This window comes from Solanum lycopersicum, chromosome 9 (assembly GCF_036512215.1).
Source record: "Solanum lycopersicum chromosome 9, SLM_r2.1".
NCBI lineage: Eukaryota > Viridiplantae > Streptophyta > Magnoliopsida > Solanales > Solanaceae > Solanum > Solanum lycopersicum.
Window position 1 is genome coordinate 58,727,963 of NC_090808.1, and position 22,066 is coordinate 58,750,028.

Genomic DNA, 22,066 nt, shown 5'->3' on the forward strand with positions numbered 1-22,066 from the left:
CCTATATAACTACCTCTATATTGGATCAAAGATAGAAATAGAGTCTACCCTTGTTGTATTGGCCAATAAAGAATCACATGTTCAGACTGTGCATGTTACGGAGATGATGATGTTAAAGATGTTAAAGATGGATGTATATTTGGTCTTCTACTGATGGAGTTGATAACCAAAACGAAGTTTGATTTATTTCAGCCTTTCTTTCTCAATATTTGTAAACCTGACTCTTTTGTTCATAAATGAAATGCTTCGAAGATGTTGATTATCAAACTGCATCTGATAACACAGAGCTAACTTGCCGTTGCATGAGTCTTGATCCAGGTGAAGATGGTTTTTTTCGATTTGGAAAAACTAAGGACGAGAGTGAAGGTAGGGGGTAAAACGGAAAAGAAATGAAAATAAGTCCACAGTTATCCCTTTGTTTAGTTAATTTTGAACTTTGTACTTACTAAATTGCAAGATTGTTGCAATGCAAGTGATGGAACTTTATGAATGATCCCTGAATTGGAGATTTTCAAATTATTAGCTATCACGGTTTAGTTGAGGTCTATCAGAAACAACCTCTTACTAGGGCTATAGGTTGTTCGACATGCATTAACTACCTACCAGGTTTACGATGAATAATGAATCTAGAATGGTTGTTTGAAGTCTATTTGTCCTTTCTCTTCAACTTCTCAACTGTTCTTAAATAAGTTAATGTTAAATAGAGCTATCAATAGTGGAAATGTTATTATGTGTTAAAGTGGGGATTTAGTTAGTAATGGTGACAAAATTGTAGTGGTACAAGGTGGTTTCTATTTAGTCATATCTGAACCTTTGTCTAAGTTTTTCATTGATTCTGAAGATGGGAGATTTCATTAAGTCTATCCATATGCTTCGGACTCACTCATAACATGCATGTCGGATCTGAGCAACCTAGTCCATAAGTGACCATTTGAGATAGTATTTCTGTTTCTTTTGAATGAACTGTGTCTTGATCTCTGTGACTTTTAAATGACTCAAAAAGACCATCCTTTGTTTGTTTGGAACCTAAGAAAGTGTTTAGAATGGTATATAATATGAATAAAAACATAAATTTCTTATTTAGAAAGTTACTCTTCCTCTTCCCTGAAGTTCACAATTATATAATTTTCATGCAGTTGGAAATTCACATGCTTGGTTCAAGAAAATTATTGTTCTTTAAGTTACACAAGTCAGCATATAATTTTCTTTTCCATGTGTTATTATTAGCTTGTATTAGGTAAAGTGAAAGAAATTGGCCAATATGATTTTTTTATTCATTTGCTTTCCAATATGATTCATCTGCAAAATGGCAATCCATTTTACTCAGCAAAACATTAAAATTGTGCAATATAACACTAGTACTACAACAATCTAGAGAATGAATAGCTTTTTGGTGATAAGTCTAGCATGCACGCGACACAGCATGCCAAAAGATTTTAGTTACTACAAGATATCCTAATACCCTCATGCATTGCTGCATCACAGTTATGTCAACTATATGGAAGGCTTACCTGGAAGAAGAACTACAAATAAAACTAACTGATATGCTTGCACATTTGGAATGTGAGCAATTTTGTTCCAGTCCTCCCCTATCTCCTTCCCGCAGCGCTTTGCCAGTTCTGGACAATAAACAATTCGCGATGCTTGCAGATTCTCTGTGTCCATAATCCCAGCTGGAAGTGATTGCAGATACGAGGGCAATTCCAGATCACCAGTGATTGAAGAGAGTGTAAGTTTTGAATCCTCAAAGGCAAGGTCACCATCTCTGGACAAAGAGCAACTACTAGTCTTGTAAGGGTTGTTAGGTGTTGCAATCCCTCTGATAGTCTTTAGCATCTCACAATCCTGAATGAATAACTCCATGAGTGAAGTTAAACCTTCCAGTACTTGCTCAGGGAGACTCTCTAGTGAATGACAACTTCGAATATCCAAACGCTTCAAAGCAGTTAGACTGGCCATGCTGGTAGGCAGCTCTTCAAGTTTTTTGAAGGATGTAATACTCGTGGACTCGAGATAGGCAAGGTGTTTGAACATTTCTTCTAGGGTGAAGTCTGTTCGGCATTGTGACTAATATACAACAAGGTGAGAGTGCTAAGATCAGATATGGAGCTCAAAGTCGTTGCATCTGTGATCTGTCTTTGCCTCAAACTTCTAATTTCTTGACACAAGCAAGGGTTTGAAAGACGAGCATAGTGCAATCATGATTCTCCATTTCCTCGAGTATGGGAAATTGATCCTTTGCTTCCTTTTGTAGCAATCCTTTCAGGTTCGGAAAGCCTTTTATGACAAGGCATCGCAAGGATGGAAACCTTCTACAGTCATGAACATTGTCTTCAATATAATCTACAGACCCGCCAAATAAGCATAAACTTTCTAGACAAGGCAGATCTCCAAAGGGTGGAAGGCGTAAACAGTTTTTACAGCTATCAACATCAATAGAGACAACATTTTTCAAAACTGAACGTTCATCCAGTCCGGGAGACAGAGACCTCTGAAGCCAGTTACTTTTAAAGATTTCAGGTTGGGGTGTGGTTTGAGGGACTTAAGCACTTCCTCATCCAAATCATTTTCTGATTCATATCTATCGGACCTATCCCAGCTCATACATAAAGAGTAGAGATTTGCTTAAGCAAATAAATTGGCTTCTTTTGCATCTATATCCTTCCTCACTCTTTCAAGATGCGTGATTGAAAGTGAGCCACCAAGGTTTAGGTTTCGTAGTTCACCAAGTCGATAACCTTTTCTCCTACCAATAACAAAGCAATCTAGAGTCTTAAGGCATGTCAACGATCCTATTCTTGGTGACATAGAGGTCAATGGACAGTAATCGAGCAGAAGATTCCGAAGACTACTTAGTTTACTTGTTTGCTTTGGCAGAAAAGAAAGTGAGCGACAAGATTTTAGATTAAGAGTCTGGAGATTTTGAAGCTTGCATAACCTCTTAGGAAGACTACGAATTCTAGTGCTTGACAGTTTTAGGAGCCTTAAATGTATTAGATTTCCGATGAAAGATGATAATTATATACTCTCGAGTAACTCATATCAAGCACCCTTAGTGAGACAAAGGTTTTCAGGAGTGAGGAAGAGTAAGAAGACACTGTTTTAGAAAAACCAATGGACAATATGCTATTTTCCTCTCCTACTTGTACTTGACGGATATTGCTGCTTGATGTGTTTGCTGAAATCAAAGATGTAGCCAAATCATGAATGACGTCATGCATCTTGAAATAAGTTTTACCAAATTCATCCACTACAACCTCTTGGAAAAAGGACCTCATGTATAATTATTTCCGTACTTCATTACCGACATCCTCTAGCTCCAAATTTCCTTTCGATGAAAGAAAACCATGTGCCATCCAAAGAGTGATTAAATTATCCTTTTCCATTTTGGTGTCCTTTGGGAACACTGCACAATATGCAAAACATTGTCTCAAATTAAATGGAAGGTGATGATAACTCAGCCTCAGGGCAGGTAGAATAGAACTTTCATCTTGAGGCAAATTCCAAATCTCATTATCTCTCACATGTTCCCATTCACTTTCTTCTCTCCTGAATCGTAAAATAACTCCAAGAGTCTTGGACGCTAAAGGCACACCACCATATTTCTTCACAATTTCCTTTCCGATGGCCACAAGATTTAATTTATTTCTCTTTTTTGCCCAAACGCGCATTGCATAAACAACAGTAAACCATCATGTTGAGATAAACTTGACAAATGATAGTACTAACGTTCCCATAATTGATCCAACCTTTTCAAGACGAGTAGTTGCTAGAACAGAAGCACCTCTTGCTCCAACCTTCAAGACTGCTCTTAACTTAGCCCACTTATCTTGATCATCACTCCAAACATCATCTAAGACAAGCAAGTATCGTTTTCTAGTCAATAACTCCTGAAGCTTCTTCTGAAACGAAGCCAAGTCCTCAACATACAGAGACCCTTCTTTCAACAACCTCTTCTCATCAAAATCATCTGAGACACAAATCCATATTTTGGGATTGAAATGCTCAGTTACCCTCTCATCATTGAAGATCATTTGGGCAAGTGTCGTCTTTCCTAGTCCCCCATACCAATTATAGGTAACACAAGAAGTTCTTCGGCAACATTAACATTGTTGATCAGAATTTTCACTATCTCATCCTGCTCTTTGTCCCTTCCATAGACTTCAGGTTCAGTAAAAACAAAACCTGTTGGAAAATTTTATTGCAATTGATCTCATTAGAAGGAGTCAGCAAGAAATGTAAAAGCTTTTGCAAAATAAAGCAAATTAAACACCACTAAATTATCACTTTCTTCGCTAATTTCATAACCCAACTATTCAAACTCCCTTTTTCTACCTAAACTGTAACACCCTTTGTATTATACACACCTCAATGCTAAGTGAGCCAAATGTTTGAAATGACTCGATAAGAGGTGTGCGGGGACTTAAAACACCCATAAAAATTGGTCCATATAGCATCTACAACAACCAATCGAGCTTAATATATTTTTTTCTATTTCCTTTAAATCCTTCATTTCTTCACCTTTCTTCTTCACTTTCCCATCATTTCTCCGATTTTCTTCCCGATTTTCCTCTTCCATTTCCTCATGAACCCTAGAACTTTTTATACAATCCTATAATGAACTCAAAAATACACAACCCTAGATTATTCTTTTAGCACAATCAAAAGTTAAGCGAAAAACATTCAGAAAAAATCAAGGCTGACAACTTATACCTGTTTAACTCAGATTCTAGAACCCTAATTTTGATTTTTTAACCTACCTTTTAACTGTTATCCATTCAATTAAAACTACTAATAAACATCCTAACTAGATTTAACCGATGGAAGTGCTGTACCAGAGGCACCAACAGTTCAGTATTGAAATGTGTTCGTATAGTTGAGATCTGAAAATCGCGAAAATATGATAGTTTAGATGTACTCATACCTGTTTCCCCAATTTTGTGACGGAAAGTGATAATCCCTTGATGATGAAACCCTAATCGAGATTGCTCGAATATTGTTGCCTCACTTTTACATTCGTCCAATATGTCATCGACTTCATACGCAGCACCATTGAATTTCTGCAACCAATTCTCTATTGCCTTGTCCTTCAATTTCTTCTCTTGAGCATCTTCAAGCACAGCTTGAATTGTCGAAAACATGCTTGAGAGCTTTTCAAATTCCTTTTCGAAACCGAAGAATAATACTAGTTTATCATTGATGAAAGAAGTGAGATTGTCTAGCAGAAATTGAAGGAAAGCTTCTGCCATGGTTTAAAATGTAGATATTTGTGAACTGGAACGAAATATTGGGCATTTTAAAGGCTGCTTCTTCTTTTCTTGTTTGGTGTCCAAGTCCACATTGAAGTGAGTCTATATCGAGGTTTTAACCAACCTAAGCCATTATATAAAGTCATTCATCAAAATAATATGTTTTTTTAAAATTTTACAAAACTAGTATAAGCGTATTTCACAGTAACGTTTTAGGATATATTTTATTTTTTAAAAGTTGATGACGTTAGATTGATATACGTTACTCATAGTGACGTTTTACTCCTAAAACGTTACTCACAGTAACGTTTTAGGAGTAAAACGTTACTGAAAATAACGTTTTAAAAGTAAAACGTTACTTAGAGACGTATATCAACCTAATGCTGTTAGTTTTAAAAAAATAAAATATACCCTAAAACGTTACCATGAAATACGTTTATACTAGTTTTGTAAAATTTTAGAAAAATGTATTACTTTGGTAAATTGTTTTATATAATAATTTAGTTTGGTTAAATATTCGTCTATATCTGCATAAGACGTTGCAAGATTTATTCGAAAGTAATTATTTTAATTTTAAAAAAATATATTTAACAGTTAAATTGAAATTTTTTTTTTAGTTAAGGGTGAAATAATGTCAACGTTCTACTACAATCCAGGACAAAGTAAAGTTATTCATTAGTGACAGTGTGTTGATGTAATTTTATGTTCGAATTCACTTTTTAACAAAAAATATTTGTATCGCAAAAATTTGTGCCCGAGATTTTAATTAAGAATAATGACTATTTATCGCAACAATGATGTGGGATGCATTTCAAGAAAATTGCAGATGCCAACACTTTTTCTTTTCATAAAGGGCAGCTTCCTGCTGGTCCTATCAGTCTGTCAACTTGGTGGGGGCATGTATGCTTTTGAAAAAGAAAGCTTGCTAATTGTTATAAACATATACTCTGAAATTTGTGGTCTCTAACTAAATTATAATAATAATATGATCATAATTTATTTTATCATGCATAAAATTAAATAATCAAGGTTGAATTATTTTAAAATTAAGTATGATGCTATCTTTGAAGTAAAATTAAAATATGAAGTATCAATCATCACATCATATCATAGATCATATCTCGATCATTCCATATATTATTATAAGTGGAAAGCTTCTAATTTAAAAATTGAATTATCATTCTATCCTTATTTTATTCCTAAAACTAAATTAATGTTACTCCCTTAGTTTAAAAAATGATGATCTAGTTTGATTTGGAACGGAGTTTAATAAAAGAAAGAAGACTTTTTAATCTTGTGGTTCTAAATTAAAATTCTGTCAAATGTACCAAAATGTCCTTTAATTATGTGGTCTTAAACATGACACGTGGAAAATTAAAGGTAAAGTGTTGCCAAAAAGGAAATGGGTTATTCTTTTTGAAACAGACTAAAAAGGAAATATGGACATTCTTTTTGAAACAGAGGGAGTAATATATAATTAATTTAATATTAAATAATAATTTTATTTAAGGGGTAACCCATCCGCGGCCCCTTAAAGTAGGTACTAATTTTTACTTAGACGTCTTAAGTAGGATTTGTTCATTTTAGACAGTTATAGTAAGGTTTTACTGTGTCAATTCGACACTTTTTGCTAAGTTTGCATATTGTGTAGAATGCACCCGTTTTGAGCGCGTCAGAAGCTTAAATTTTATTTTTAAAAATTATAATTTTTATTTAAATAAGAAAATACAAATACTTTAAAATATACTCCATCTTCTCCACCTTTTCAAACAAAAATCAAGTTGGTTGATTAATTCTTCTCCTCATTTTACCATAAAATTCGTCAATCTTTTCATTATCAACAACCAAAATAAAAGAAACACACAAAATACCTTTAATCTTAACTTGGAAACATCAAATTTCACAATCATACACAAAATTATAAACAAAAATTAAAGTTTTGATATAAGAAACGGGCATAATACATAAATGCCCTTTAACTTGGTTTCAAATCACATTTATGCCTTCAACTTTGACGTGCACAAGTAGACGCTTAAACTTGTTTAAAGTTGAACAAATATACATAAATGTCCTACATGACATTGTATATGTCATTTTTTGTCCTACATAGTGTCCTACGTGATAGTGTCATATAGGACATGTGTGTCTATTTCACTGGCATTACACATCAGCTCGAATGGGAGCTCCCAATTTGGAGCAATCAAAAGAGGTGCTTCAATCAATTTCTGCTTCAGCATCTCAAAAGCCTACTAGCATTTTTCATTAAACACAAGTTTCATCTCTTTTCTCTAATAAGCTGCACATAAGTCTTGCAGTTTTAGAGAAGTCCTTGATGAGCCTCCTGTAAAAGCCAGCGTGTCCAAGAAAGCTTCGCACTCCCTTCACTTATATAGGTGGGAACAACTTCTCAATCACTCACACCTTCACTTTATCAAATTCTAGCCCACTCTTGGAGATCTTGTTTCCCAACACAATTCTTTCTCGGACCAAGAAGTGCCATTTCTCCGAGTTCAACACCAAATTAGTCTTCTCACACCTAGCAAGAACTCTGTCAAGATTATTTAAACATAGTTTAAATGACTCACCAAACACTGAGAAATCGTCCATGAAGACTTCAACATGGAAGATTGTCATCATACATTTCTGAAATGTAGTTGGGGCATTGCACAAGCCAAATGACATGCATTTGAACATATATGTGCCATATGGACAAGTGAATGTCGTCTTCTCTTGATCCTCTGATGGAATGACAATCTAGTTATACCCTAAGTAACCATCAAGGATACACTAATTGTAAGATCCCCAAAATGAGTTAGGGTGTCTAGATTCTAAAATGCCCGTTATAAGGTTCTAAGGTCCTAAAATGGTTTATAATATGGTATTCAGGCAGTGTGCAAAGTTAGAGGTGATTTGGAAGTCGAACGTCAAGGAACAACCAAGACGTTCGACGACTAGTCGCCAAAGGAGCCTTAGATGTTTTTATGTGTTTTTGAATGTTTAATGAGCTTATGAAGTCTCAAAATGAGTTATAATGATTTGTATAAATAGTTCATTGAGTTTCATGAAGTTTAGAGGTCAAACGTCCAAGACATTCGAAAGATAGGCCTTGAGACATGCATGTGTGTGTCTTAATGGTGCCTAGCATGTTTGGACGTGTTGCGTGTAATTGTTTTAGGTGAAACTGATGTGGAAGGTCCTCAACTTTTTAATATTCATATTTATGTTGGAAACTCTAGTGTACGACTTCCCAAGGTCCCCGCAAAAGGGCCCACAATAAAGACCTAAAGGTTGTCGAGACACTGCCTTGGTAGTGTCAATCGATGAGCTCAAATGATGCCCCGTTGGTTGACTGAATCCCCGTCAATGGAGAGGCTTATATGAGCACTTAAACTAGAGAATTATTGGCCACATGACAGCCTCAGACCCAAACGAGGAAAGGCACAGAACGGTCCCTCGATGCAGGCCATGTGTCATTACATGCACACTTTTTCATTAAAGGGGTGAATGGGAAATTCGCCCCACGTCCTAACCTGACACTAATAGGTTTATTTATTTATTTTTGGGTGTATTTAAGGGATCAAAAACGTGATCAACCCATTCCCAATTCAATTCACTCAAAATAGACTTTCCCTCTAAAACCAAATCTCTAGAAACCTCCATTGAAGGTAAAGCTCAAGAACAACTTGGAGCTTGGATTTACATGGATTATTCATCAATTTTTAGAGGTTTTATTCTAGATAAAGTTATGGTGATCCTTTATCTCTCGTTACCCTTCCATCTAGACAGTTAATCTCAAAGTTTTCAAAGAGAATTTCATGATCAAACTTTCAATCTTTCAATCTAGCCATGGTTCTTTCTCAAAATGTTTTCAATGGATTAATCATGATGAATGATGATAATGTATTGGTTTTAACGTGAAAAATAATCCAATCACATTGTGAACCCATGCTCCTTCCCAAACTCGATTTAGCCCTTGCATGGGCATTGTTATCGTGGCTTGTTATTGGTTGAATTGTAATTCTATTACGTTGAATTGTTTATGTCTAATGTTATTTACGTGTATTGATAATGAAGGATCCATGTAGATCAATGTATGAAGATTTGAACATGATGAGCCTATGTCTCTATGTGTTACAGTGATTTCGATTATAGAATAATTGTGTAGGATTTTGATTATGCAAAGATCATTGTGATTATTGTGTCGTTATCTACTGCCCTAGGTTGGTATTATAGGTATATTATTAATGTTAATAATGGTGATCAAAGTAAAGAATATTAGTAAGTGATCTATGACTTTCTACCTTCTAGTATATATGTGATGCCTTGTATTATGTTATAGTATGATTTTGTAGCGACTTGTACATGGTTTCTTTCATGATTTAATGTATATTTAGATACTGACCTATAATGTATTGATGATGAAAAAGGTGTATTAATCAATGATGATAAAAGGTTGATGAATTGGTAAGAATGACTCTTCCTCTCTACTTTTCTATATTATTGTAGTTGATGAAGCCTTGTATGACATTGTTAGGTATGGTACATTTTTTGATGGAGGTGTTTACTTTATTGTCATTATATATGTTTTGACCATGGCCTTGAAGGAAAATTGATGAATATATGAATGTGTGGTGATGATGACCATCTTATGTGTAACTTGTGCCTAGTCTTCTACTTTAGTTGTGAATCTAGGTTATCTTACTATTGTTATGAGCACGAGAATGATTACGTTAGGGTTATGTGTAGGTGTTGCCATTAATGAAATATTTAAGGAATGATTCTCCCTACCTATGTACCCCTATGTGAATGCATGAATAGCAAAAGTTAGGAGTCTTAAGTGTAATATGAAGTTCGCTTGCATCCTATGCTATTATGTGTTGTATAGTCTATGTTTGGTTGTGGATTGTGGTCCTAAGAGGGTGGCTGACTCAATGTATTATTGATAGCTATTATGTGATCATATTGACCAATGTACACATACCCTCACTCTACATGCATGCTTACAAGTAGTATAAGATCATAGTGTCTAATGAAAGGTTGTTCTAATATTCATTAGTGTCTACTACTATGCATGTTAAGCTTATGTCTATGAAAGTATGATATGTGTTTCCTTAACTAGGATGACTTGATAGGTGTACTAGTATGGAGACCTTGTCTATGCATAGCATATGTGTACCTTGAAAGAATAGCTCCTAGGTTTGGTCTCTTATGTACCTGGATATGAATGCATGAGTATGTTATGAACATGTCTTACATGCCATAATGTGAAGTATGTGGTATTATGAAGTATGATTATACATAGTGTCTAAATGTGTTTATATGAAAGCATGGCTCATATAGTTACACTTGTACACTTATGCATGAATAAAGTAAAGTACGAACATGTGTGGTCTAAAGGTGTTATGTTAAAAGTTTTGCTCAGATGTAGGTAAACACACATGTATGATGATCTAGTCAATAGAGGGGCTCTTGAAAGGTGTGCTTAAGAGTATCCTAAACTAGATAGATGCTTACATATGTTATGTCCATGTGAAAGATTTTCTCATATGATATAGGTTGATGAAAAGACTTCTCATCTATATCCTATGAGCTAAGCATATGGGGAGTGAATCTCCTAAAGCCTGTGTTTTATAAAGTAATGTAATTAAAGACTTTTAATAAAGGAAGATTATCTTAGCACCGAGTGAACTTGAAGATGAAGGGTGTCCCTTCCCATTGTAGGAAGATAGGTCACCATAGACCTCACGAGGTGGATAGCCTCATGACCCAAAAAGGGCGTTAGAGTGATGTTTCCATGATGCCCCCAAGTTTCCATAACTATGTTGCCCCATAGGATCTAGCAAGTGATATGACTTAATATGCTAGCATGATACTCGTGTCTTACCTTGGCAAGTAAGATACCCTCTTTTGGTGTGAGGGGATGACATTAAATTCCATGTTTGGCTCACATGGTCTTATTTTCGGTTAAGGCTATATTTTCCCTAAACAAAAATGGACAATGGAAGTAAATGACTAAGACCCTAACTAGGATGACCTAGGGGAGGTTACTTAGGATAGGTGGAAGTAATGAACCCACCTAGACATTGCACAAGTGGCTTCTTAGGGAGTTCTAGGAAGGTGTTCTAAGGTGTATGATTATGTATATGTTCTTTATGCATGACTTTGTAGTAATTGTCTACTTGTTGTGATGAAGTGCATGGTATGAGTCCTAATGGATCTAAGTGACGCACTAGATTGGTCTTAATGACCACATGATGAAGGTTGTTGACATGAATGAAGTTGCCCTCACTTTCTATGTTGATGTATGAATTGGATATTAAGGTTTGTGGTCTCATGATAGGTCTACTAAGTATGTGTGAGGTTATGGGGCTTCACATGTACATTGCACTAGTATATTTAGATTGGGATTATGAGTAAGGTTTCATAAGGTTTTATGTGAAGCAAAATAAGTACATATGCATAATGACAAGAGCTTACTATAATGTTATTATGTCTTAGCCTAAGTATGTCTTTTATACATTATACTTCTATAATGGTATGTGTTGGCTTATATAAGTTGTATTATGATTTTCCTTATGACCTTAAGGTGATGCATTGCACCAAATATCACTAGAGGGTAACTTGGGAGGTTAATGACTTAAAAGGAGAACTTCACTGTAAAAGGAAAGTAGTTCACTGTAAAGCGAAAGGAGCTTACTGTAAAGTGACCTCAAATGGGGCTGAAATATAATATGTGATTTTTTATGATGTTTGGCCTTTGAATATGTCTATATGAAGTATGTAAATGATATAAATTCTATTGTATAAAGGTTTTATGAAGTTTTCACAAAAAGGCATGAAGTATGATTTCAAAAAAATGTCCCTTTTAAATGCATGTTTTTGCGTGGTTGCCATACTTAGCGCATTCTTATACTAACTCCATTCTTCTCTACTTTTTACGCAACGTGTAGGTTATGGATGCTTAAAGGATGTCTATATGATTGATGAGCTTGATATATGATTCTCAAGCTCAAGGAAAGGAATCCTTAAGTCCAAGGATGTTCTAATGTTAGCTTACTATAAAGTCTTATGAATTGTATAAGTTTACTTATGTATTATGTCGTAAGGGTCGTGTCCCTAATGTACTCTTATGATGTTGAGTTTACGATGGCAAAAGAGACTATAGTCTTTAACTATGTATGATAATATTTATATATATATATATGAAGTAATGTTCTAGCATATGATGTGCTAAGAAAGTTTTAAATTTTCTTCTAAATTTACCTATGACAATGTGATGAATGATAACTATGGGCTTGTATAAGACCTTCGAGAGGTCAAGTACGTCATGTTACTTCTAGGGGGTGCTCCCCGTATGTGACATTAATACTCTTGGCCAACCAGCCTGTCTAACATTTGATCAATAAAAGGCACCAGATAGTGGTCCTTCCTAGTGGCTTCATTGAGTTTCGTGTAATCCATGCAAATCCTCCACTCAACCACTATTCTGGTGGGTATCATCTCATTCTTTTCATTGGTCACAACTTTCATTCCGCTCTTCTTGGGCACACGCTACACTGGACTTACCCATTTATTGTCAGATGTCGGCTATACAATCTCTGTATCTAACCACTTAATCATCAATGAATTTAGCCTCCACTAATGTTGTGCACTTGCATTGTACCCTTCTTCCATGTATATTTTATGCATATATAGAGCAGGGCTATTTCCATGGATGTCAAATATTTGTCATCCCAGAGCTGCTTTCCTTCTTTTCAGAATCAGCAGTGCGACTTCCACCTGTTCGTCAGATAATGTTGTCAACAAAATGACTTTATCTTCACCCAAAAATGCACAAATGATATTGGCTGACAATGCTTTCAGCTCCATTTTGGGGGCTTCTACTATTGAGGGATTGGGTAGGACCCAACACCCTATTTAGAGGCTCCCACTGATCTCCAATTGTCACTATAAGTGATACATCAAAAAACTGCACAATTTCTTGTGCTTCAGCATCCCCATATAAGTCATCACCCACTAACACTCGCTTTAGGGAATCCTTGAATGCAATATACTTAGTTTCTGCTTCAAGATCAATTAAGGTTATGGCAAACAACTCCTCATACACAGCTGGCATTTTCAAGGCTTTATACACATCAAAAACTTATACTTTATCATGAGCTCTCATAGTAAGTTGTCCAGTTTCTACACCAATTATTGCCCTCTCAGTCGCTAAGAAAGGTCTTCTTATAATGAAAGGTACCTCTCGACTACAAAATCTATTGGAAAAATCAAAGATCCCACTTGTACCAACACATCTTCCACAACACCCTAAGGCCTAGCCGCTAATCTATCCTCCAACTGCAAAATTATGGTAGTTGGTTTAGGAACTACTGTCACGACCCACAAGTACATCCGAGAAGTTAGAGCATCCTTGTGTCTTCACACGGCAAATGAGACTTCAAGAAGTCTCATCTAAGCCAATCGTATCATTCATTGTATAATAAACATACTAAAGTGAGTAAGAACTTAAAATTTTCTTCACACATGAAGAACTGTGTACATAAACATTACACAAGCGGAAGACTTTTATTTTAAAAAAAAATAAAACTTTACAACATCTTTTGGAACCATCTAAACTTTGGAGTATACAACACTTGGGACTAATCCCATACAAGACATAAAATAAAGACTAGGACGTAAAAGAACATGTGGATATTATCCTCGAATCGATGAGGACTCACCAATACTTCATCTTCAACTCTTAGAAACCTATCCATCCTCCATGGCATATCAAAACTTCCAATTCCCTACACTTTAGTCAAAAAGGTAAAAGAAGGGGTTAGTACATTAGATGTACTAAGTATGGAAGCCATGCAAAAACCATGAAAAAGGACATTTAGTAAATAACATGTTTTTCATGAATTTTGATTAAAACATCATACTATAAACATAAGAACAACATTTAACAACTTAGAAACACATAAGAAATCATTTAAGCAAATAGTCACATTTTTAGGAAATGTTACATTGAACTTCTTCACTCTTACAATGAAGTTCCCTAGCTTCACTTTGCACACCTTTTAGCATATAATACCCTCACTTAAAGTTATTCTAAGACTCACTTAAGTAATACAAAGAGAGATCGCCCATACACCCTCTATAAGCAAACCTAAATGATCCAAAATACCACCCATAATAAGATTAACATACATTTACAAGACATCAAACATATGAACCAAAGGTGATTCTAAGTCTCTCTTGAGTGAGTTGTGAAGCGACTGCACATAAAATCCCTTACACACACTTAGAAATCCTATAGACTACCTAAGATAGAATCATTCTCACTTAATACATTAGTATACATATAATATGGCATTCTCCTTTACAAAGGTTATCAAAAGACTAACTTAAGTAAATCAAGAAGATAACGTCCATGATTGACCTCTTCAAGATTATCTAAATAATCTTTGAGACTACCTAAGTTTGGATTATGTCTACATAATAAACATCTTCCCTAACTAGAGTCATTCTTAAGACTTATCTAGGTAAGATACGAAGTGACCCTTCTTATGCCCTCTTTATGCCTTAACTAGACAACCCATAACTACTCTAGGTAAGTACTTATTCAATTAACATACTTTCTGAACTTAAGTTATTACATTCATTAGTTCATTTACGACTCAGTCATCACATAAGGACATTCAATTAATGGTCTTGAACAATTCCTAGGGACTCCAACTAACACCTTCAAAGCCTATTGTGCAATGACTAAATAGCATCCCATACCACCACCTAAACTTCATAGAATTTCTCTAATGCTAGTAAGTATCCCATATGATGAGAATAGGCAATAACCGACATAGACCATGGTAACAAAGCATGGAAACCTGAGTTCTAACATACTCCAATGAGGGTGTTCTACTTGCCAATGGTAGAACTTGGACACATCACATGTCGGCACATGGTTAAGGAATATGAAGGGTGTCCTTTGTATTCTAGTCTCATCCTTTAACTAGAACTACTTCCCTTACCATACTCACTCGATGCTAGCCTTTGTTCTCATAGAGTAATTTTCATTAAAAAAGTTTATATAAAGGGGTTCCATATCAAGTTCATAACCCAATTACATTTACCCTACCAAAGGAAGGTCCACTAGGGCTACCTTACAATGACGACAAGAAATTAATATGATGTCGTTCCAGTCAATTAACCTTAAGTCTATCATTTCTTTACTTTGAAGGATACCATTACGGCTTTACGGCTTACAACTTCAACATTAATAACCTTACCACTAGGTTCAACGTTTCACATAAAGACCCTCTTAACATCATTCAAGGTAAATATCACTCATGCACTCAAGACATCACATATTCACCTTCATACATGCATCAAGTAAGGGGCACAAGTCAACCAAGACAAGACACAATATACTTCACTTTAACACATATCACATGTCCTTCTTTATGGTACTTGGGAATAACCATTATCATCTTTAAGTTATTCTATACACTACCATATCATCATCAATATAACCATTATAGACTCATATAGTCAAGTAGGAACAACCATGCATCAACCCTAAGACTACACATAGAAGCACATAGTCATGGTCTACATGATTTCCTAACACACATAGAAAGAACACATATTTTCACATTACTTCACCCAACTACACAAATCATCATAATACTTCAAATAGTGCCGACAAGGACATTATCATCATATTGCATAAAGTAACGCCGACAAGGCCACATTTATTTACATAGCACCACCACCATAAGTTGAACATACCAATCACAATGTAATTGAAGTCTAATTTACTGAAATAAAGGGAATTAGGGCAGCATACCCCACTCCATCTTACCACTTTGATTCCAAAGCTAAAATCATCCAATTCCAAACCATAGGCCCTTACCCATGGCCATGAACATCAATTCAATACATAAACCATAATACTCAGTGAATCAAAGTCAATTCAATATAGGTTTATCAATCTAATACCAATTAGACATCAATTGAATACAATTATTACATCAATCAATAGCCCATAGAAAACTACACTAGAATTCATAAGCCTTAAGTCAATATCAATTCAATAGGCCTAATATTCAAGATTTAAGAATATACAATACTCAATTGATAAAATTGAAATATCCTATACACTAATTAATCATAATCTATACACGAAACAAAAGTCCATAACAGTCTACACTTGAATTAATTAATATCAAGGCATGATCACATAACCCATATTTTAGTCAGATTAAGAGATTTGTGAAGGTCAAGGGTTCATGGAGAATTTCATTTGAAAACATCCATTAAACAATCAATTTTATTATATCTTAGTGTTTGAAGGACTTTTTTCATCTTTTTGAAATCTTTGAAAATCATCTTTGAAATTGGCTCTAAGGTGATAGCAAGCCTTAGATGAAGAACTCTCATACCTTATTCAAAGATGCCAATGATAATTGAAGAATAAACTTCATTGAAGAACCATCTTCAAGCTCCATCTTCACCTTGCACTCTCATGGAGGTTTTTGAAGAAACTTTGGGAGGGAATGTGTTGTGATTTGGGTGTTAGGGTTTAAATGAGAGTTTAATGACTTTCATACTCTTAAAATACCCATAAACACTAAAAATAAATGTCCTCATATTTTATAAGACTTGGGGTGAATTTCCCAAAAACCTCAAGCCTTAACAGGAAACTGGCAGGAAACACACATCACCATCGACGCCAGCATCAACGGTCAGTGGTCTCACCCACGCTGGGGTCTTGTTGGTTTCTCATGAAACTCCTAAACCTGCAGGCCAAGTGGCTCCATCGACACCAACCATCGATGGGCCGTCTCCTGGTCGACTGGCCGTCGTTTGGGGCAGTCGACTGTTACTGCCTGGTAGTGTTGAGCTCCAAGTTGGGGTCCTTATTTAGAGCCTCTTTTAGGTCCTACATGGAGTCGTACCCGAACATTTCCAAACCAAATATGCTCATATACGAGTTTAGGACCTCCCAAATGAATTTCATCCAAAACAAACATGTAAAACTCGACGAAACATGTATAGACACACATGGTCATTTCAAGGCAAACCTTTCGAACGTCATGGACATATGACCTCCAAACTTCATGAGACTTGACACACTACCTATAAGCACCATACTAAATCATTTAAGGACCTTATAACCTCATGAAACACACAATTAGGCACGTAACCACATATGAGGCACCTAGGTGACTTAGTCGTCGAACGTCTTGGTCGTCCCTTGACGTTTGACTTCCAATGCACCTAAACTCTTAGACTCTACCTCAAAACCACATTATAAACCATTTTAGGAACTTAGACCATATTGATAACCATGTTAGGCTCTAGCTTCATCTAATTCATTTTTGGGGCCTTACAACTTCCATCCCAGGTTTTTGTAAAAGAAAATGGCATAAGTTAATACTAGCTCCCGGATCACACAGTCCTCTAGCATGAATAGTATTCTTAGTGATCTGAACATTGAAATTGCCCAGATCTTTCAATTTAATAGGCAACTTGTTATGGATTTTGGAGTTGCACTCTTTAGTAAGTGACATAGTCTCATACACTGTCAACCTTCTCTTGTTCGCCACAATCTCTTTCACGTACTTTGATACTTAGGTATACCGTGCAAAACATCTACCAAAGGCGAGTTGATGTAAACTTGTTTCAAAAGAGAGAAACTTACCAAAACATTCGTCCTCTTTCTGTTTCTTGAACTTCTGAGGGAATGGAGGAGGTGTTCTCACCATTGGTTGCACTTTTTAAACTGGTGCAACTGCTTTATTCTCTTTGACCTCACCCTTACTAGGCTTGCTCTTCTTGTTTACAACTTTTGTGTTATTTTTCTTAGGATCTAACTCTTTCAATCGCAAACTATTGTGTGTACTCACTACATTAACCTATTTAGGATTTGGGTCAGTGTTCCCAGGTAACCCTCCTCGTGGTCGTGAATTTGTGCACTAGAAAATGGTCTAAATTGTTTCTCCAAGATATTTGTAGACAACTGACTATTTCTCACATATGCGTGTGATTAAGCTTGATCCGCCAAAATCTTCTTCAACATATCCTCAACATTCATGTTTCTGAAATGTTGCTTTGGATACTCACGTTGTGCATATGGTTGGTACCCATAAGCATTGCCTTGCGTCCTATATTGGTTTTGTCTTTGGCCCTGATTCTAATTATCCTACAAGAGAAATTTGGGAGGTTTTGCCAACTTGGGTTGTATGAATTCCCATAGTTTTGTTGGCCTCCTCCTCTCTACGCATTGCCCACAAAGTTTATCGAGTCTGGGTTTGCACCGTTTCCTTCTGCACCGTGATCACTTTCTCCAAAGATCTCACACCAAGATGGTGGTTGTTGAACTGCATTGACTTGAGTTGACTGCTGCCCCAAAGCCATGTTGCTAAAATATGTGTTCATCATATTCTGCATGGCAAAAATCGGAGCAGTCAATGCAGTGACAACATCTACTTCCAATATCCCCTTAGTTTTTCATACTATAGGTTTCATTTGACTCTGGGTTTCCCTGAGAAATTCTATTCAGCAAGGTGAACAGTTCTGCATAAATCTTCTATAAGGCTTGTCCACCTGCAGCTACATCAAGTAAAATCTTGGTGTTAGGCTTCAAACCTTCAATGAAGGAATGGACTACCACCTCAGTAGATTGATGATGATGAAGGCAGCTTATCAACTACGACTTAAACCTATCCCAAGCTTGATACAAATTCTCTCTACCTGTCTGCCTGAAACTCAATATATCACTCCTCAATTTAGATATTTTCCCAGATTGAAAAAACCTAATGAGGAACTTCTATGCTAGATCATCCCAGGTGGTGATTAAATTCGCAGGCTCTAAGTTCAACCATCTTTATGCTTCCCCAAGCAGAGAGAAGGGGAATATGTGAGCCTCATATGATCTTTGTTCACTCTAGTTGAGTATAGGTATTACTGATCTCGAGGAAGTTCTGAATACGAACTATGGATCCTCATGGGAAAGACCAGTGAATTGCCCATTTGTGTGCAAAATTTGCTTCATACTCTGCTTCAGTTCATATCTCCCAACAACTTCAAGTTTCTGAATGCAAGACATCATATTGGTGGGGCGTGGGATTGACACATCTCTAACTTTTATCTCAACAACAGATATTGTCTCAGATTCTTTCTCTCTTTCCTCTATTTTTGTAACATGAGATGGTAGTTCACCAATTACCAGAGGAATTGGATATTCAGCTTGTCTACACCTTATGTATATGAATCTTTCAGGTTCTAAGAGAGGCGACAACAATTCTTGATCGTTGTCCAGTTTGGAATTTCACATCAACCTGCAGCAATGAAATGCTAATATTAAGTTGTCAACACTTGCGTTTTACATGAGAAATCAGAAAAATCAAATATTTCCTAATTCTTATGTCCCCGGTAGCAGCGCCACAAACTTGTTGCATCCAAATCGTACACGCAAATACACGTGGTCGTACAAGTAATAAAGTGACTCTTTTTAAGAGTCGGGTATCGTACCCACAAGACCTTACGAATTAGAAGCTACCAATTCTTTTAACTTCTAGTTCAACACAAATGCAATTCCGGATTTCAAGAATTATTTATTTTCTATTTCTAACTTAATATAAAATATAATTAACACGATTCAGTTTCAAGGTTTCAAATAATGATTAAGGAAAGATCCAGGGTTGTGACATTTAAAGGAATCATTTAATCAATATCATTTTAATGGGTATTACTAACTATTGAGTCACTAAATCACATGGTTAAATGTATGATTATGGTCTCCCGACCTTTAATCGCCTACGGTAATTAACACCCTAACTATATTCATTTAACGGGGATAGAGATTTTAATTACCGAGATTTAAGTTATCTTCCTATATGGTGACCCAAGCGAGGTTTCGAGGTTTCTAGGTATACCCCCACCCTTACCCCACCCGCCTACCCCCTTAAACCCCAGGCCCCTTAACCTCCCCGCCTACCCCCTTACCCCTCCCCCCGCCTATCTCGCCCCTACCTACCCCCTTACCCCCACCCCGATCACCCCACCCTCCAACCCCCCAATCCCCGCCTACCCACCTCTTTCAACCCCCTCCCCCCTAATCCCTCTCCCTCCCCCACCCCACCCATTACCTCTCTTTACCCCACCCCCACCTCTACCCTGCACCTTACCTCCCCTTACCCCTACCCTACCCCTCTGCCCTCACCCTCCCCTACACCCCTTCCCCCAAAACCCCCAGACCCCAACCCCTTTACCCCCTTACACCACACCTTACCACGCTTACCCTCAAACCCCTTACCCTCCTTACCCCCACCCCCAAAACTCATATCTCTTTTGCCATTACCCTAAAACCCTCCTACCCCGCTTGCCCCCCAACCCTCCCCTACCCCAAACACCCCTACCCCTCATACCCTCCTAACCCCCAACCCGACCCCCAACCACCCTCCCTTCCCCACTCCTCTCACCCCACCACCACCCACCTCAACCCCCGCGATCCCCCCTTCCCCCGCCTAACCCCCCTCTCACCCCACTAATCACCTTAATCCCCCTGCCTCCAGAAGAGGAAAAAGAAGAAGAAGAAGAAGAAGAAGTTGAAGAAGAAGAAGCACCCCAAACCCCCTACAACCTACCCCATTTACCCCCCACGATCCCCTCTTACCCCCACCTCCTTCAACCCCTACCCCCAACCCTCCAACCCTCACATACACCCCCTATCCCCTACCGCCAACACTCGCCTACCCCCTTTACCCCCACTACACCCCGCTTACCCCCCTTCCACCCCCACTATACCCCGCTTACCCCTTACCCCCCAACCTCCTACCCCATTACCCCCCGGATCCCCCTTACCCCCACCTGATCCTCTCGTCTACCCTCAACTCTCCAGCTCGTCTACTTCTAACCCCTAACCCCCTCATCTACCCCTAACCCCCTACTTCCTCCCCCCCCCCCCTCGACTAACCCCTTACCGCCCATCTACCCCCCAACCCCCTCCACCCTCACCCCCTACCCCCTACTCTCCACCCATAACCCTCCCACCCCTTACTATCCCTACCCCCTATCCCTACCCCTCCCACCCTCTTTCCCCACCCCCTTTCCCCTCCTTACCCACCCTCACGACCCCACCCCTTACCCCTATCCCCTACCCCAACCCTTCTCGCCTAGCCCCCGTCCCGACCCTTGACCTAACCCCGATCCACAAACAGATCAAAAACCCATATCAAGAAAATCAATTCAAATCCCCCCTTCCTAAATAAAAATACAAACACACCCAACAACTATAAACATCAAAATTCAAAGATTTGAGTTTTTTTTTAAAAAAGACAAGTTTTAAGAACATACTGAGTATTAATAGTCTTTGCAGTAGTCTGCGTCTGTTTTGCTGAAGGCATAAGGAGCAGCAGTTGTAGAAGTCTTGCTGTTGTTTCCATTGTTCATTGTTGCCATCAATATTTGATTTTTAAAGCATACCTTTAATCTTCTTGGGTTGAGAGAGATTTTGATGAAGAAGATGGAGATTTTCTATATAGTGTGTTAGTACTTGAATTCTTATATTCATTTTTTTAAGGCTATTTATATGTTGAAAACATTCTAACAGCTAGTTTCAAACCTTATTTTTTTTGGGGGGGAATAAATTATTTTTTTTTATAAAAAATAGATTGTTTAAATTTTCAAATTATATTGTGATAATTGTGAATTGTAATGTTTATTTAGGATGGGGCATGAATGAATACCAGTATCCCTATAGTGTACTTTTCCTAATTAAATTGCATAAACATAAAGGGTTATTCATGTCTGTATTTAATCAAAACGGA

The 22,066-nt window shown here is 37.1% G+C and overlaps 1 non-coding gene and 1 pseudogene across 1 annotated transcript; one reads left to right on the forward strand and one right to left on the reverse strand.

Moving 5' to 3' along the window:
• Nucleotides 1–1,364: 1,364 nt before the first annotated feature.
• LOC101247854 (putative disease resistance protein RGA4) lies at nucleotides 1,365–5,334 on the reverse strand (annotated as a pseudogene).
• A 13,585-nt stretch (nucleotides 5,335–18,919) lies between these two features.
• LOC112942239 (small nucleolar RNA R71) lies at nucleotides 18,920–19,026 on the forward strand. Its single transcript, XR_003248326.1, has one exon. It is a non-coding gene; the product is annotated as a small nucleolar RNA R71 (small nucleolar RNA).
• Nucleotides 19,027–22,066: the final 3,040 nt, after the last annotated feature.